This window comes from Anticarsia gemmatalis, chromosome 20 (assembly GCF_050436995.1).
Source record: "Anticarsia gemmatalis isolate Benzon Research Colony breed Stoneville strain chromosome 20, ilAntGemm2 primary, whole genome shotgun sequence".
NCBI lineage: Eukaryota > Metazoa > Arthropoda > Insecta > Lepidoptera > Erebidae > Anticarsia > Anticarsia gemmatalis.
In genome coordinates, this window is record NC_134764.1 from 5,711,666 (window position 1) to 5,725,074 (window position 13,409).

At 35.1% G+C, this 13,409-nt stretch overlaps 2 protein-coding genes across 8 annotated transcripts in view; one reads left to right on the top strand and one right to left on the bottom strand.

The window, feature by feature from the left end:
* LOC142981928 (uncharacterized) overlaps positions 1-13,409 on the bottom strand; it is a 61,060-nt gene that overhangs the window by 22,845 nt on the left and 24,806 nt on the right. Inside the window, exon 1 of one of the 5 annotated variants that reach the window (XM_076128083.1) lies at positions 1,444-1,561. The exons of the other annotated variants lie outside the window; for them this stretch is intronic. The gene's annotated coding sequence lies outside the window, so the exon portion shown is untranslated. Of the gene's footprint in view, positions 1-1,443; positions 1,562-13,409 lie in introns of those variants that run through there. 5 annotated transcript variants of the gene reach the window in all.
* The window catches only part of LOC142981926 (uncharacterized), a 185,186-nt gene that overhangs the window by 16,594 nt on the left and 155,183 nt on the right, over positions 1-13,409 (top strand). The window lies entirely within an intron of this gene.

Here is a 13,409-nt window from a genome sequence, read left to right on the forward strand (position 1 = left end):
CATAAATATTAATAGTAAAATACGTAGTTTTTTAATAGTTTTTGCGGCCTCACGAAAAGGTTTTCCTGTATAGCTTTGTAGGAGAGTATAATAGTAACTTTTTTCGATTAACATAATTAAATTAAGGGTTTTAAATCGCATATATCGGGCTACGCAGACCATAATCCTTTCTCACAAATACAATAAAATTGAAAACGTACAATTTGTCTCAATAGTATTAGCTCGGGAACGACAATAGCGCGGGCGGGGTGAAAGTAATGCCGTCATAAGTCGTGCGAACCAGTCACGGATAGCCGGCAACTAATAATGAAACAATATCACGAACCGTTCGGTACTTGTCGACGGTGTGACGCCGTGTACGCAGTTAAAACGCAATGTTATCACTTACACCCACTTGCGATGGACTGATGAAAAAATAGACAATCATTGTTCATCACAAAAAATTGGATAATTCTTAGTAGTTAAGTGACGGACCCGGAATTTGGCAACAATCTCTTCATTCGGAACAAAATAGAGTTTTAATAGTGCCCAATGCAGATTTAGGATTGAATACCTTTTCTATACAATTACTTATTATACATTTGTCGATCACGAACTATCAGCCTATCAGGGTTAACCCACGGTTCATTCTTTTGGATAGTTTGGGTGTCTAGTCCATATTTCATAAGCGTTCAAAATTATGTATTTTCAGTTGAAACATTACAAATTGTTAACAATTTGTAATTCTCTCTCTAAATAAAAATTCATTGCATTAATGCAATTAATTTTTTATGTTCACTTCTGTGGGCTATAAATTATTTTTCAGAGAAATTGACAGGTGAGCATGATAAGTGACAGTTGACAAGAGTTTCTTTACTCAATAAATAACGATAATAAAGTATACAATCTGACATACACGTATAAATTTAATTAGCTGACACTGGTGACAGTAGTATCGCATCACGAAGTTGCATAAATCACTATCTGAACGACTGATTTTAAGGAGTATTATATACCAAAATTGTATTTACTTTAAATATAACAGGTTTAATATTCCGCTTAATTGACCAATTCGGTTTGTCCCCAACTCGAAATTGGCCAGCTTGGTGGACTCAAGGCCTTATCCCGCCCTCATTACGGGAGAAGACCCTTGCCCAGCAGTAAGACATTAATGGGTTAAATTTATTATAGGTTTTCAGGCCCACCTTATTCGCAGGGACTTTAACTTACATAAAAACACGGGGCACAAATTGCAACCAAACCCCAAACAATTATATGTGAATCACACAAATAATTGTTCTATGTGGGAATTGAACCCGTGATTTTCCAACGCAGTGTTAGTGGCGTGGAGACTACCTTAATCACTGCGCCACGGACTACAAAGGAAAATCTAAACTAAACTACATATTGTTCAACTATTGAATCAAATGTAAAGCTCCGTGACTCGCATCGATATTAACTAACCTTGTTCACAACTCGTAGAATGTAGAACATAACGTTTACAAACATTTGCGTACTACACTCGCCGCTAATGTTTGTCAAGTCAAAGCAAAGTTTACACGTCTAAACAGTTACACACGTTGTCTCGTATTGTTCCAGTACACACTATAGACCGACGTCTTAGTAGAGAGCCTTGGAATGGACTCTAGATTGTAATTAACACTGCCTTGTATCTAAATATACTATTTAATAACTTAAAAGGTGACTGATTTGTAGGTCACACAAATAATTGTTCCGTGTGTCACATTATCATACCTCAAAATTTATATACAACTCAAAACATCTATATATATATGAAACTCAATGGTGACTGACTGACTAACTTAGTGATCTCTCAACGCACAGCCCAAACTACTGGACGCATCGGGCTGAAGTTTACCAAGCAGATAAATGTTATGACGTAGGCATCAGGTAAGTAAGGATTTTGATCAATTCTACCCCTTAGGAGATAAAATAGGGCATGAAAGTTTGTATAAAAATTCTGCCTTAAGTCACTTACCACGCGGACGAAATCGCGGACAAAAGCTAATCTAAAATAACGTCACTTTACAAACATGACACCTTCAGCTGCATAAGCCTGAGGGTCACTGATGTTATAATTCCTGATTTTTTATGTTAAAAGTCGGGTTCAGACTAGTGTACTGTACTAGTGTAACGTTTCATGTAACACTCGCAGTGTCTGGACTGGCTTCAGACAGTCGCAAACGTTGCGTACTAGTCTGTGCTAAGTTGTTGGTCTATAATACACAGTACACAAGTAGTGACGTAGATAATGACATGTGTGCAGTGTGCACGTGCGTCCGGGATGCGACACAGCACGTGTGCGGCATCGTGCTCCGTGACTTGATTAGGGTGAGCTCTAGTGATGCGTTCAGCGGATCCGGTTGCCTTTGATTGTCTATTAGTAGATTTCATGGTTGATATCTTCTAAAAGCTTTTTTGGAAATATTTTAATGTTTCTAATAAATTTTCATCTAGTTAGCTGTAGCGCAATACGGTCGTTGACTACCAGTCAAATCAGCCACCCTTTATGAAATAAAGTGACGTGATATAGTGACGTCACAGTGTCTTATTTTCGTTGGTATCAAATAAGTGCCTAATAAAACGTTTCAATCTGCAATAATTACAATTTCACGACGCTGCGACGTGAGTATTTTGGATAAACCTTTTAAGAGTACAAGTTTAATTTTCTTTCGTTAACCCTGGCAACTACTCAAGTCTCTACAGTCGGCACTGTCGAGTATCGAGAGTTTGACATTAAAATGTACTGACAAAATAGTTCTTACGGAGTTCGGTAGTGGCGCTAAACCGATTTTCGTGTAAAATTTCTCAATAGCTAGCCGGTTGTCTGCAGTCGGATAGTAGTACACAATCGTGCTACTGGTGCTAAAATGTAAATCTTAATTTTACCAGAATTATGTAGTGTCAAGAAATGTTAATGAAACATGATACCTGTGACATTGTAAATTCTATTTCGGTACTAATATATATTAAGTTTGTATTAAAAATGCATCTAATTTACATTTTATATCGAATCAATAACAACAAATATGCAAATTTTCTGCGCCGAATTTTACACTCTAATATTTGGCATGTTTATTTACATATTCTATAAGATAATTCTGAATGTGACGTATTAGATATGTAGTGCGAATGATCAGATATGCAGAATCTTATCAATTACGTTCATGCGAAAGTTTTGACAGCCGTGTCGTGTCGACATAAATTAGGATTATTACAACACGAAGAAAGTTGAATTTATTTGTAAAGGAGATTCATGAGCTTTATGTATGCTAAAATTGTAATTTTTATGGTAATTTATAACGCGTAATAGTCTGTTATAGATAGGTACTTGATTGATAAATTTATCAAACGGTTGAATAATTTTGCATGTATTTACCGTCATTGGCGCCATTGCAATTATAAATTAATATTTGTCTTTATAAAGAAGATAAACTTAGGTTACGCCGAATTATCTGCTTCCCCACAGCAATCGTTGGTAATATTCAATTAAGATTATTCAAACTTATCTATAAATTAAAAATACATTTATCTTGTTTACCTTAACGTTTTACGTATTAAAGTCATTTTCTTTAGAACGAGAAGTTATTTACGATAGGTCAAACGTCAGTATTTATCTATACCTAAAACATGTCAAAAAGTTGTCACGGTCAATCCCATCGTGTATTTTCTGGCACATAGGATTTCAATTCTCAATAATAATTTGGAAAGTGTGTTCGTCAATTCGCTTCGCTTATCACTGTGATGTACAGTCACCGGTAGTACAATTTATTCAAAGCCACCGTACGCGTGACGAGCATACGAACTAAGACACCTCGTTCATTACGGTCTTTATATTTAAACGAGCTACTTTTTAATCGCCTCTTACAATTTGGCTCCAATGGACTTCGGTTTAGGAAATGGTTCGGTTTTTGCCTTTTGAAAGGGTTTATTATGTGGATTTAAAAGAATAGCTGTTGTATTTTAAAGTTTGTATTTGGTTTCATCGGTTATGTATGTCCCATGTTCGACTTTCGGGATTTGCAGAGTATTATTAGGCGTTCCTAAATTCAGTTGGATTATTTCCAGTGGGACCCCGTAGATAAGCAGCAAGCAATGTAAACTGCTTTGTCGCCCTCTATAATTTAGGACGAAAAATGAAAATGACGAAACCTGGGAGTAATTACAGCGCATTTCATGTTTGACTACTACTTGACGTTTCGGCGCAGGTTACACTGGCCGTGGTCGCAGGATCATTGATAAAATGCTAGCTTGCGTTAATTCTATTAAATAATAAAGGTGTCTGACATCTAGCCTACCCCTTCAAGTCAAAAGTCGTGATGTAATGTCTCTGTCTCTTCCATGCTATGAGTCCCATATGGTAGTGGGGTCAGCCTTCCTGGTCTTTCTCCTCCACTTCGCTCTGTCCTAGACATCGTCTTCGGTAACCTCAAGTAAAAGCCGTGATGTAATGTATGTATTTACATGTTCTTATTAAGAAAGAATGCATGGCACTCAGCATAATTTAATTTGGTTTCAAGCCGTAAGCTTATCTTTTATTACGTAACGTGCTTTCGATTTGTATAACTTATTGAAATAAGTCCTTACACCTTTCTCAATTATGCAGTTTCTCAAACTTGTTGAGGATTAACAAATTTAATTTTACTTTCTGAATTTCTTAATGTAATTAACTGAACTGCAAATTGAATCTGATGCAAATGTAATATTTGTCTGTCGATTTGGTTACAAAGTTTGAAACTTGGGACGTATGAAGATTGATGAACTAAATTTTGACTGTTTCAACAGATTGGGATATTGTTATGTAGTAAAAAGCACTTTAATTTCATGTGGTTTATGTTTACTGCGTGGTATTGGGGCTGTATTTGGTCCAAGTACTTAATAAAGTCTTTGATCATACGTGTCAACCTGAACAGATAATACGAAATACTTAATGAAACGAGATGATGCTATAACGTATTGACTATTGAGATAATATTTCTAACAAACAGTTCTCCTCTTCTTACTGGGAGGATTATTTTATTCCATCAAAAAGCGTAGCGATATCAATAGGGAGTATTTAATAGAATCCGTGCAGTGTTAATCAATTACAATACTAATAAGGTTTCGTCTGAAAGGTGAAGGTTACACTTTATGGTTTCCTTTGAATAACGTAATTAATCATTTATCACGATCGAAATTGAAGTAGAAAAACATTCGATACAATGGATATAATAATATGCTAAAAGTTTGTAGGCTCAAGTTGTTGCAAATCTTACTAATATTATTAATGCGAAAGTTTGTGAGTATGTATGGATGTTTGTTACTCTTTGACGCAAATACTACTGAACCGATTACGATGAAATTGGGTATGTACGAGTATGTAGCCGTAGACCTAGAATAACACACAGGCTACTTTTCATCCCCGAGGTTCCCAGGGATCAGGATTTAAATGGGAAGGATTTCCACGCGGACAAAGTCGCGGGTGGCCTCTAGTAAAGACATATTATATACTTGATATATAGATGTGGGGGAGTTATCTTTGCCGACAATAGTACAAAAAAAAAAATGCCGGTAACGTGACGCATTAAAAGACAGTAAGACCAAAATCTAACATACTAAGCCGCTAATTGTTCTGCTGATAGTAAATAGTTACTAAGCTATCTTATAGATTATTGCGTCGCAAGGAACATACGCTACCAGTTATGTTGCGGGATTTCTCCTCTCTACATCGCACATCCTCCGTGGAAACAACGCAAACGCCTAAAGGGGCAAGAGGATGATGACGCAGTTTGTGTCAACTGCTTGAGTGCAAAATCTTGTTGCCGTGAAATTGTAGACGTCTATACATCAAAACCTTTGTTTCTCGTATAAATGTTACAAATACATATATTACATAAAGTAGGTATATGTAGGTAATGAGATAGCAATAATGTTGCATTCCTTGCGCGCTTGCCACAGTTACACTCGGAATTAAAGATATAATGAGCTTGATTGTTTTATAGGTAGTTACATTGTCGGAACATGTAATATTAATTTAAAATATATTAACAAACTGTAGTTTATCAGCTTCAGTGGATCTGTATGCGACTGCTGATCTGGTTTGGATTCAATTTTCGGGTCGGGCGTAGACCATTTTTTCTATTTTTTATAAAAATTAAGTACACCTAGTAGAGTAGGTAGTCTGAGTTTGAAAATGTGCCCGGTATGTAGCAATAGTCTCGGCCGCTATTACACGGGACGAAAATTGTAAATGGTGAAAATTATAGTAATGATATCGTACCTATCAGACAAACGTCACTTTATATTACAGATAACGAAACAGTTAGTTACAATGGATATAAGAAAGAGGCTTATTCTTATAAAATTACTTACTCAGAAAATGACTATTTTGTACTGAAAATAAAAAACAAGAGTTTTCTTTCATATTTTTAACGTTTTGTTGCACGCGTAATGTTGTCTATAGAATTAATTCTCATTCAGTAAAATCTCAAATAGCTTTGTAAAATAATTTGAAATGCTTTAGTATTTTCCGTTGCCTTGAGTTACCCAAATATAAAAGACTATAACTAATCGAACGATGCCACGAACAACTTTACAGGTTATTCAAACAAACAATTAGTTTTGAGTGACTGAACGATTTAGTTAAAGAATACGGTTTTTTGGCCTAGACAAACATAAGTACGAACCGAATCCTCGAGGAATTACCTCAGCAGCAAATAAATTAGCTAGACATGTAACTATATGGGTGTCAGGTCTGTTGATCAACCTTTACTAATAATATAAATACGAAAGTTTGAATGTTTGCTACTCAATAATGCCAAAACTACTGCACGGATTTTGATGAAAATTGGCGACATAATAGCTTATGTACTAAAATAACATAGGCTATTGAAATGCTAGTATCTGCCCGTGGTTTTGCGCGTGACATATAAGACTTATAATAACAGTCCACGGGGACTGATTCGCGGGTAAGTTCTAGCAAGTTTTATTTCAGTATGTGAAAACTACACAGTCAGTAATATTAGCAAGATATCGGCGTCAAAAAAAGGTCTATAAGAATCGTTTCCGCGATGCTCATTGTTATATCTGATTAATCACCATCCAAAGGTGAAGATTTCATACCGATAATACAAATGATTTTTGTATGAATCATTAAGATATTATTGTATTTGATATTGAAAGTGAATGACAACATTGATTTTATTTAACGTTAAGTGTGATAGCTAAGTCTAGAAATTACTGGATAATCCTACTTCTATTACGGAAAAGTTTATGGTGGGGTCAGGGACATGTCTATTACTAGATACTTTGCCACGCAAAAAAGTTACTAATGGAAGTTGAGACTGCTTCAAGCTTACATACTCAAATAACACCACTGACCATGATACTTACAGACCTCTTTTTCTTCATTAAATTCATACATCTTGTCTCACAAAACCACTGGTAGTACTACGGATCTAACCTTTTTGAAGGACATCACCTATGTAAACTTAACTGTAGTCTAAAGTACAAAAATAATTTCTTACCTATGATTTTACTGTAGTATTAGCTGTAATTACCTACTTTAATATACGCTATTTAAGTAAATAATGAGCTGTATTTAAGGTACATAGTACGTATAACGCGTTGTCATGAACTGTAATAGTTGAGCAGTTTAAATTGCTACACATGAGGATAATGACACATTGACGATCTGATACAAAAACTTTACGTTCGTACGGAAGTATGTAATGATTGAGATGAGTTAGTTTAGAGTTATGTAGTAAAAGGCACCGACGACAGTGTACCTTGGGGGTCTAAATAAGTGCCGTTATAATTTTAAATGTAACCAAATCTACAATACAACTTTATTTCTTTAAAGATAGCTGGTATAATGCAACTGTTCCCATCATATTTCATTAAAAAAGAAAACACTTTTCGTTTTCACATTTTTTTTAGTTTCTATTTTCCGGGTCACATATCTTTTATTTTTCTAAATATATTTCCAAAGTGAACTTACTTAGAAAACTTACTTAGAAATTCTGGTCTTATGTATTCATCATTCTATTAAAAAATAGACAAGAATTTCTAAGTTTTAGAATCGAGTAAATCAATAATAGGTAAAAAATTAATCTAAGAATAACAATAGGTAATAGTGCATTTTTGAAAAGTTTTCTACGGAACTCTACATCATAGTACACGTTCAACTTGTCTAGTAACATGTTCGTCACATCTGATAGGTATTTTATCGACAGTAAGTCCGAGTGTTACTAGGTTAACTGCTCGTTTCATCATTGACAACTAACGTGACATAACACACAAGTAATGGACGCGTTTTTAGCGAGGAAGTCATGAGAGTAGCACTTGATGACTTGATGTAACTGCTGAACTATCAGCTAACGTTTTAGTTGTCTTTCTTTATTTGTAAAGTTAATCGGGGAAAGTATTTGCTTGGTTTGATGACATAATGACCTCTGCTTGGTGCCTAATGATCTTTGCAGGATGCTGATGGTTGCGATGTTACTTTCCAAGTGCGGAAATTTATAAATGTTTGAACTTTTCCGGGACGTTTTTTTTCAGATCTTTATTTATTTGGAGGCCCATTTTAACCTTAACTTTAATCTATACACTTACTTTTGCATTCTTAACATAGTTTCCAGGACTTAATCTACCAAATATAATCTGCCTGCGAAGTATAGCTATTTTAGTTTTGTCGTTTTAACGTAAAATCTGGACAAACACAGGCTTCAGGTATAAAAAAATGTCTTTAAAATAATCTGTTAGTTACCGTATTATAAGGAAAAAAGCTTTTGTACACCCTAAATCTAAATGGTAATGATCTATCAATAGAGAAAATGTGTTTATTCTAAAATCACACTACAATTATTTTTATATGAATTTAAACGCTATTGAATAGATAAACTGCCGCTAAATGTACCTCAAAAACCGGGGTAAAATAGCTAAAATAACTAACTAACAATAATATAAATTCAATCGCGCTCCAGTGGTCAGAACAGTGACCGATTCGTGGTCGGCGGTCAGCTGTGGTACTATGAATCTAGGTCCTCATGATAGAGTACATATTGTTATGTGTGTTGTGGTCGGCTTCCAATAGCTGTTTACATATTCATGTTATATCGCTTTGTTTGAAAATGTTGCTCATTGGATGTAATTTTGCGTAAATATTGAAAATTGCTATGTATTTTTTTATTAAACGACAGCAATAAGCGAGAGACAAAGAATATGCTTCCTCTTTTTGAAGTCGGCTAACAAAAATATCAGGTCACAATACCAGGTTACGGCATGTGCCAATACGTCAAGCAAATCAAGGTGATATGAATGACACTTATACATTTCCTTTGAAAAGCCATAACTGGCTGAGATATTTTATTTTGTATCGATTCATACACAAATACTTACGGCACGCCTTCTTCTTCTCATAAGGGTAAGCAGAGATAAGAGATATTGGATTAAGGTAGAAAATTAACTTTTCCTTGGGAGAAAATGAGAGCCACCAAAAACATTCTGTAAAAACCTCAAGTCTCGCAGCTCAGTCTTTCTGGCGTAAAAAGTGGTGAGATCTATATAATACCAAGTCGATTAATCTATTTTGTCTCTACTTAAAGGACCTGCTGTCTTAAGTTATAACATATGTTATTATCACGCCAGTATTAAAAATATTTTACGTTTAAAACAAATAGATCGACCTGGCCATCGCATGATTTGTATGTATTACACTACACAGCACGACGAGAAGTTAAATGCTCCCGAAATTTTAATGGCGAATTTGTGTTTTCATGCGATGACCAAGTCGATCTATTTGTTTTAAACGTAAAATATTTTTAATACTGGCGTGATAATAACATATGTTATAACTTAAGACAGCAGGTCCTTTAAGTAGAGACGAAATAGATTAATCGACTTGGTATTATATAGATCTCACCACTTTTTACGCCAGAAAGACTGAGCTGCGAGACTTGAGGTTTTTACAGAATGTTTTTGGTGGCATCTCACTTCTTTTTGTAGAACGAACATTAGTCCAATTTGTATGGAAATACGTTTTTTCTTATAATTCAACATATTTTCCTATGGGAATGTCGTTTAGTTTCATGGGCTAAACACCCTTAGCCACCCTATATCCCGTCCCGTTATGCCTCATATAGTAGGTACCTATCTACACCTATTATTTATTATTTTCTACAGTAATAATGATTCATTAACTGCAAATGTAACTTTGTATAATCTTATACATTTATAAGAGATTAGAAAGTTATTGTTGCAGTTAGTGTATTTAAAAAACTAAACCGAAAATAGAATCGAATTTTTAATCTCGAGTAAAAATTTCAAGCTAGACTCGACAATAGATACTCAATCTTTTTTAAATTAATCAAACTTGTTTTTAAATTAATAAATTTATCTATAAATATATAAAACTCAAAGGTGTTTGACTGACCTAGATTTTAGACCGATCGGGCTGAGACTTTGCATGCAAAGAGCTACAATGACGTTAGTATCCCCTAAGAAAGGATTTTAATAGATTTCATCCCTCAAGGGATAAATTAATAGGGAATGAAAATTTGTATAGAACTTTGTAAATTTTGAACTGATTGGACTGAGTCTCGCATGCATAAAGCTACTATGACGTAGGTGTCCGCAAAGAAAGGATTTTAACAAATTTCACCTTTAAGGGGATAAAATAGGTGTGAAAGTTGTAGAAATCTTTTAGGATTTTCGACTGATTGAACTGAAATTAATCTAGATCCCCACATAGGATACTTTTAACTACGGCAAAACCTTTTGACTCCGACAAAGTCGCGGGTGGAATATAGTAATATACTTATTATTAGTGTTCTTTCTTTCATCGTGGTATTTTCGACCAATTTGGTATATTTATTTTTTAGATTTTGGTACTTAAAGAGATGTCCAATCATGTGATTTTCGTAATCTTTACATAATACATACAAGGGACACGAGAAGGGTCTGTTCAACCCAGGCAACTGAACAACCTTTCTCTAGGAACATAAGTCCAATTTGTATGGAAACACGTTTCTTTCCATAATTCAACATCTTTTCCTATGAATGTTGTTCAGTTTCAGGGCTAAACACCCTTAAGTTATGCCTCATATAGTAGGTACCCATCTAGACCTATTATTATTATTATTTTCTATTACTTCAGTGATAATGATTTACTAACTGCAAATGTAACCTTGTAATCCTATATATTTATATCGGATTACAAAGTTATTTATGCAGTTAATGTATTTAGAAAACTGGACCGAAATGAGAAAATATTTGAATTTTCCCATGATTAAGACACTAAACCCTATTTGTATTCTAAATTTGAAGCTTCTATGTCTGCTAGAAGTACCTTATACTTTTGATGATCGGTGAGTCAGTGAGTCAGTGAGTCAGTGAATCAGTGAGTGACAAAATTCAGAAACTTTAACAAGTTGTTATTCTTAAACTACTGGTTCAAATTGACTGAAATTTTAAATATACCGTGTTTATACAATGACTGATTAGTTGCTGCAAATTCAGGCTTCTTGTTTTATCCACAACGAAATTATAGGGGTGTCAAAAATAGCCCGAATTGCTTCGAGAAAAGGATGGTACGGCCGTGCCGCTTTTTTTTGCTCGACTTGCGGGGGCACTTCCGTGCCCCCAGAAATTACTACTCAGTAAGAACTTGAAAAAAAAGGGACAAAGAACTGTACTTTTTAGTATCATCTAAACATCACTTGTCGAATCTTGTTTGTAGGTTAACCTCCAAATCGGATGAAAAAGAGAAAGATCTAATCAAATCCGATGAGTAATAAGTAGGTATCAAACACTGGTAGGAACGGATACGGTCATGGCATGGTACAGGTTATTGAACCTTTCGTTATTAAACGATGGAATGACATCATTATCATTGGCGTTTACCATCCGTATATGAGTCAAAAATGACTGCCGTACTAAATATTACCTTCTGTTAATGACCTAATGACCTTATACGAAAGTAACAAAATTCAACACGATGTTCGTTTGGGTTATTCCCTAAGTACCCCGATTTATTTTTATCTTAACGAACTATTTTCAAAATAAATCGGGGTCCTCCGGGACGGGTGACTTGGGGATTGGGGTACTCAGGGAATAAACCTCTCATTTTTGGATTAAAACAGGTTTAAGAAAATAAAATAATTAGGTATGTAGTCGGTTTTCCATGGGTTCTTCCAACAGCTAAATATTATCTTCGTCGTAGGAGTTGGAATCACCTTTTTTCAACTGAGGTAACTAAATAAATGGTTTTACCACCTACAACTTTAGACAAAGTATAAATATAAGAGGAAGAACTATATAATCAGAGTATTAAAATGATTAGTTCTTTACCCTCCTTTCGAATCCAAGAAAACTAAACAAAGCAAAAAACTGGACTACACAAAAACAGCTAGAATAATGTTAGAAATCTTTATAAAAACAATCATAAGTTTGACCCACACTATTTATTACACGAACACCAAAATTACATCTCCGGTCATCGTGAATGCAGTTTTTTGTGTATGTTAGGAAGCGTGCACACGGCGTATCTTTTCAGTGGCGATGTAACGCAGTAAACGATTTTTTTACGAGAGTCTATCGAAACCAATAAACCTATGTACTGATTTTAGAATTCAGTGCTGCAAATAAGATATGCGACTAGAATGCTTTTAAAATAATACACCGCATCTCCGCATAGATGCTTATACGTTAGTGCGATTCGCATGGGGTTGCGAATTTTGACAGAAAAATGCCGATGCGATCGATTGGGCTTAAACTTCCGACCTCTCTATCACTAGTATCATTCCTTAACATATGCTTCAATCCCAATCTCCTCAATTAACCAATTGAGTATCGTCGCTTCAAATGCAAACGCTCCAACTACTTTTCGGGCATCTACGACATCAACAAGAATGATACGTGCGTATTCATCACACCATGTGAATGCTCTCTTAGTATAAACTACCGTTAGAAGTACGTCACTTGGACAGTCGTCAAGTTGTTGTCTTGTGGGTCTCGTGACCGGGTTAGACGATTACATGACACAGAAAGCTCCGATACATCTTGTATACAAGTGACAAATGTTACTACTTTGTATAGGTTTTACTAAATGTATGAGAGATGAACCTGTTTGTGAAGACGAATGGTTATAGACTGATTTATGTTATATGGTATGTGTATAATAGGAATTAGCAATTTCGTTCGCCTTTGACTTCTTCTTCTTATCGTATGGTTAGTGGTCAACCTAATGTCAAAGTTGTTCAAGCCGCTCAAAAGGTCTTCGATATGGCTTAACGACTGTTATCTTAATTGACACCAACCGGGAACGACTTTTAACGTGCCCTCCGAAGCACGGAGACGCTCAGTTCAAATACCACTATGCGGCCACCCATCTATGGAATGACTGCGCCAACAGTTGCTTAGCCCATAGATCG